We start from the raw sequence: 6,278 nt of genomic DNA, 5'->3' as shown, positions 1-6,278 counted from the left end.
TATCCGGTTGTCAGTTTACAGATTATCATTATTTGTGCATGAAAGGGTTAATTGTGACATTATCCCCTACTAAAACTGAAAAGGTAATCATGGTACTTGGACGGATCAAATCAAACACTGAATCAACAGTCCTAAATAACGAGGTTCGGACACACTAAACCAGGGTTCGGCAACCCAAAATGTTGAAAGAGCCATATCGGACCAAAAAAAAAAATGTCCGGAGCCGCAAAATAAATAAATAAAGGCCTTATAACGAAGGAAACACATGCTTTATGTATCTATGTGAGCTATATTAGCCTACTATCAAAACGACTAAGTTGGCTGCAAATACACAATGAGCCTCCATGATTAAATGTTTTTTTTCCCTGCATTGCATTCTGTCGAGCAGGGGTGCCCAACCTTTTTTGACCGAACATCTACTTTTCGACAAACTAACATACCGCGATCGCACCGTTACCGCACGCACTTACCAACGCATGCCTACCTACCTTCGTCGAGACCTGACGCGGAGGCATGGGACGCACTTTTGCAGCGTCTTCACTGTCGCAACTCACGTGTAACGTTTTAAAATGCTTCTCTCGGCCCTCCACATTCTCATTCTTTGCCAGTACCCTCGGTGAATTGTACATGAAACACTGTTTTGTTTTTTTGCAACAGCCACCCGCCTGGCATCCCGCTCTGCTAATAGAAACATGTGTCGCAGGCTGTGACTCAAATCTTCGTTGACAGAAATGTTGAAATTTAATATTTATTCTACACATTTTTACAGCATTAGAAAATGTTAAGAACATTTGTGTCATGTTTATCCTCCTCCAGAAACCATATTAACCCCAAATATATATGTATTTCCCTCCCCCATCTTTTTCCATTTTCAAACATTTTTGAAAAAGCTCCAGGGAGCCACTAGGGCGGTGCTAAAGAGCCGTATGCGGCTCTGGAGCCGCGGGTTGCCGACCCCCGCACTAAACAAACCATTAGGAAAACAAATTGTCTAAACTAAACTGAGACAAACAAACAGCAACTTGATATGACGTGAACGAGCCGAGGTGGACGCAGTATCTTAACGGCACAGACATTGACACAAAGGACACCAGGAAAAAATGAAACGATTCCATTTCCATTTTACGATCCGCTTTATCCTTACAAAGGTCGCGGGCCATGCTGGAGCCTATCCGAGCTGTCTTCAGGCAGTAAGCGGGGGACACCCTGAACCGGTTGCCAGCCAATTGCAGGGCACACAGACATGAACAACCATCCGCGCTCACACTCACACCTAAGGACAATTTAGAGTGTTCAATCAGCCTGCCATGCATGTTTTTTGGAATGTGGGAGGAAACCTGGGTACCCAGAGAAAACCCACGCAGGCATGAGGAGAACATGCAAACTCCACACAGGAAGGCCAGAGCTGGAATTGAACCCGATACTTCTGCACTGTGAGTTCGATAGGCTAACCACTTATCCACCAGGCCGCCCACATGAAACAATTCTTAAAACAAAATGAAATCATAGATCACGACAACAATGTTTCTAATATTTTGTGGCTTCTGCTTTTTCCCACATCTTGTAAAGTTCGTGAGCATGACCATACCATTGTTCTGCTACCTGCCTTTAATATTATTATTATTATTTACTGTTTATTATGTGTTTATTTCAAAAGGGACAGTATATCTTAATGAACATTAGGGTGTAAATACAGCAGATTATAGCCATTGGCCAATTTACATCTGTAGTCCCTTGGCAGGTTGCTGAAGAATAACAAGGTCAAGAAGTACACAGATAATCTGCTTACTGAACCACTTTTTAAGGAAGTGCATAATGTACTTAAAAAGCAGGAAACAAATGTGGTTTTATTTTATTCAGTAGTTACACCCAATGCTTTGTTAATTTTTTAGCTTTGGTCTCTGTTTTTGATGGTAGTTCGGCAATGATTTCTGTCTCTTTCTGCTGGTGGGATCATCAGGGGATCAATCATCGCTGTGGTGACCCTGATAAGGAAAAGCCCCCCCCCCCCCCCCCCCCAAAAAATTACTTCTATATGGTGCGGGGCGATTGAGTAGCTCTCCAAAGTATTCTTTCAATCTTTTGGGTTAGTTAATGCACTGCCTTCTTTTTATTTGGAGGGTTGATCAGTAGGTAAAACACACGTTTATTCGATACATAAGCCACAACACTGTGAAAGATTTCAACATAATTTAGAATTTCAATGAATGTATTTGACTCCCTTTTTACTCTTCATGACACTCCCAACACAAGAATGTTGAAGTGTTACTTCCCAAAAATGTCTGTACATAATTAAAAAGGTTGTGAATGTTTATGATAATGACAGTTTCTCTGCATTGGCTGCATTCATTCTACAGTACTTACACTTGTTTCTACGGAAACAAACATTTGAAAATATGAACCAATATGAACACCTTCAGTGATTTCACAATACATGTTCTGTAGTTGGTTTTCAGAATGAAATTATATTTACTGCAGATCATATTGAATTGAAATACCATTTGTGAATTGAAAGATTGGTAACATGCTGCTAAAATGTATCTTTGATACTGTATTGTCAAAATTGGTCGGATTTTATTTATTTATTTTTTTTGCATCTAGAGACCACAATAGAGGCAAAAATTAATTTTTGGTGATTTCTAAGTGTTGAACAATATCTATGTGCTTAATTGATTCACGAGCCGTTGTTTCCTCTGGGAACTGTTCAACAATGGTGCCGCGTGATCGTGTACAGTATTCACAGTAAACTGTTGTGAGGGGGGATTACATTGCGGACGAGTTGGTTCACTGATGTCAAAATGACACTCACTCGATGAATGCTCACAGAAGCAAACAACTTAATCCTCTCAAGAATTCTGAGTATTAACCGAAGGCCAAGTGAATGCGGATGACCGATGTATAATTGCTTTTGCACCCTTATGCCAACAGTCATGATGTATGCTGAGAGCTCCCCGAAGCACTTCCTCACTGTGACCAACGCCGACTGCACCTTTGCCAAATCAAAAATCATAAATAACTTTTGCAAAGGTTGATCATGACAACAACGTCTCGATGTTAGGTCTGTGGAATTTCTTGACACTCCTCTTCCAACTTGAACTTCATTTTCAACTTTGGCCACACCACTCGAGTTTGTGGCAATACCCCGTTTACCAAGTTCCAAAGACTATTTTCCTCCTTGGATCTTAATTACAGTATACACTCGCACAAATGCATTCGTCCATTTCCTCATTTGGATCACACGGTGCACTTGCAAAAATTTCTTGTGCAATCTTAAATGGGTGTATTATTTATTTCCCTTTCCTTTGCTTTTAATGCACTTCTGACCAAATAGAATCATCTTAAAATTAGGTTCACATTGAATGAAACTTTAAATTTTTTTATTAACTGCTCTTTTGGGAGGGCAGCCCTGTGGTCCAGTGGTTAGCGCGGCGACCTCATAGTGCAGAGGTGCAGGGTTCGATTCCGGGTCCGGCCTTCCTGTGTGGATGTTATCCACGTGCCTGTGTGGGTTTTCTCCGGGTACTCTGGTTTCCTCCCACTTTCCAAAACATGCATGTCAGGCGAATGCAACACTCTAAATTGTCCCGAGGTGTGAGTGTGAGTGCGGAGGGTTGTCTCTGTGTGCCCTGCGATTAAATTGTCCCCCGCCTTCTGCATGAGTTCATGTTATTGTGAAATCATGTGTGTGTGTGTGTGTGTGTAAAGCTCTTTGGGCAGGAACTGCATCATGTCGATATACTGATAAATAGTGCACTAAAATTGGATTTTACTTTTCATCTGATGGACTATGTTTTTTTTTCTTTTTGACAAACTGGCAGATTGACAATAGATGGACTGGCAGATCCCTGAAATTTATTACAATACAATACATGCTGATGTATATAGCGCTTTCACAACAGCGGCAGCTGTAACAAAGCGCTTAACAAAACAGTTAACATAAAGTAAAATAATAAACACAACACATAACATAAAACACGGACAGTCGCGCAGTCCTAACCACTTTTCCGTCACACGCTTTGTTGTTTGAAGCAGTTTGAGATGAAAGAGGAGAGAATCAAAGTGTCCTTTAACCAGTGGATCAGAGACGTCATGCTCAAAATGTCGGCGACAAGCTAAGTTTGTTTTAAGTTTGTTTATTGACAGAAGTGATGGAAAAATAACATGACTGACTGACTGACTGACTGACTGGTTCAACATGTAATTATGATGGTCTGGGGGCCCACGCCACAAACCAATTTTGTAAACTCCCTACCTTGGCATGTCAGGTTAAAGGAAAACGTCTCATATGTATGCCATTTGCAGCAGTAAAAACGTATTATTTTGTCACGTGTGTCAACTTACATGTTACAGTTTCAGTAGAGCAAGCGAGAATGCACACTCAGTTGTTCTGCTGCAGTTTACTTGGAAGAATTCATTGACACACGTTCACTCTCACTCACCACAGACAAGTCGCTGCAAGCGACACGCAGATTGCTTCATTCCGGAAGTCCAAACATGGGGGAAGTTTACAAGTTCCTTGTGTGAGGCTCTTTCAAACGTTTCAGAGGTCAGGTGACTAGACATGTTTGTGTTTTATGAAATGACACGTTTTCCATTACTTATGAGTGGACAAAATTGTACATGCGATACCTGCGATTGGCTGGCAATTGACCGGACCCCTCCTCTCGCCAAATGGGATAAGCTCTTGCTTACCCTCGAGGAGGATGGGAAATGGATGGACTAATAGCAACACAAAATACACAGAATCTGATGACGTTTACATTCCCATTCTCTTTGTTTGCTCACATTGTCTCATAAAGAAAGGGAGGAAACCACTATAGACAGGACACAGTGGACGCAATACATCAAACAGTCTGGGTCCACGCAGAACACTGATGTGTATTCACCACCCCGCAGAAAAACAAACACGTCAAGTGATATTTACAAGCGAGACACACGTGTACAAGGAAGCTCAAAGGCAAACACATCAGGATCTGTGCAACAAGTTGAAAGGGAAGCTCGTGTATGTGTTGAGACACACACATCCCCTACAGGTGTGACGCTGCAGCCTGAAAATTTGACCTCAAAACGTATAAATCACGTATTTACCAACAATTGCATTCAAGCGGCAATTGTGGTCAACTGACTTTAAAAATAATAACATGTTCCTGTCATTTTTTATTGTATTATTTACGTAGGAAAACAGCAATAACACAGAGATCAGGTCAAGTATCAAGTATCAAGTACAACTTGATTGTCAAATGTGCTGTGTGAAGGTTGTGTCATGGCTTGGCCTTGCATACTGCGACGGGCTCATCCCGATTCAGTGATGTAAGATGATGCAGCAACATGATCTTAGAACTCCATACAAACATTGTATCTGCCAATTCATAGAAAGATGCATCCAATTTCAGCCGCGAATTACCCCAACAGGGGAGAAAGATATATCGTCTGTCACGTTTTGCTTGGTGGTAGTTGTTGGGAGGACCCCAAAAAGCAGGGAGGCAGGGAGGAGCAGGGTGGATTGACCAAAATGTATTTTCCAAAAATACAAATGGGAGTACACAGGAGAAAGTAACTCAAAAACTCACTCAAAGTCCAACAAAATCACAGGAAATCAAAGTAGCAAAAACCCAAGACAGAAAACAAAACATGACACGTGCAACAGCAACAATGACCCGACACCGAGTGGTCGGGCATCAAGTCCTTTAAAGTGGAACTAATTACACAACGGCCAACAGGTGTGCAGCTCCAGGTGGAGCCCTACAGTGCCACCTGTTGGTCACAACCAGATCCATAACATCATCCTCGATTTGCATAATTGGAGTTTTAACTTGCATCTGCAGATGTACCGACTCTTAATTGACAACGGTTTACTGAAATTGACACAGTTTGAACCTTAGAAATTGTATCTTTGTAGTGCATTACATCAAATGTGTATTGAAAAAGACGTGCAAATAAATGTGTTCTGTTTTTATTTACAGTTTATTCCCTCTGGTGGCATAAAAACAACCCCCCCAAAAAAACCATACAGTGTTTTTAATGTTTCAATAATTTGCCAACCTTCATACAGCCAAAGGATTGTTAAACTGAGCATTTACTCGGCGGTTAATTTGAAAGGAAAGCTCGGAGAAACAGAAAGTGTTCTGGGAATGCAGATGTTCAGATGCAACTACTTTCACTTCTTGATCCTGAAATTATGACATGACATGAGGATGTGATCATCCCAGTCTTGCACCATAAAAGAAGGGTGGAGACACACATAATTGTTCTTTTTTGGCTCATGTTTTGACACATTG

The sequence above is a fragment of the Hippocampus guttulatus genome, chromosome 4, assembly GCF_054856545.1.
Source record: "Hippocampus guttulatus isolate MCC_2025c chromosome 4, RoL_Hgut_1.0, whole genome shotgun sequence".
NCBI lineage: Eukaryota > Metazoa > Chordata > Actinopteri > Syngnathiformes > Syngnathidae > Hippocampus > Hippocampus guttulatus.
This window is presented reverse-complemented; position numbering follows the sequence as displayed.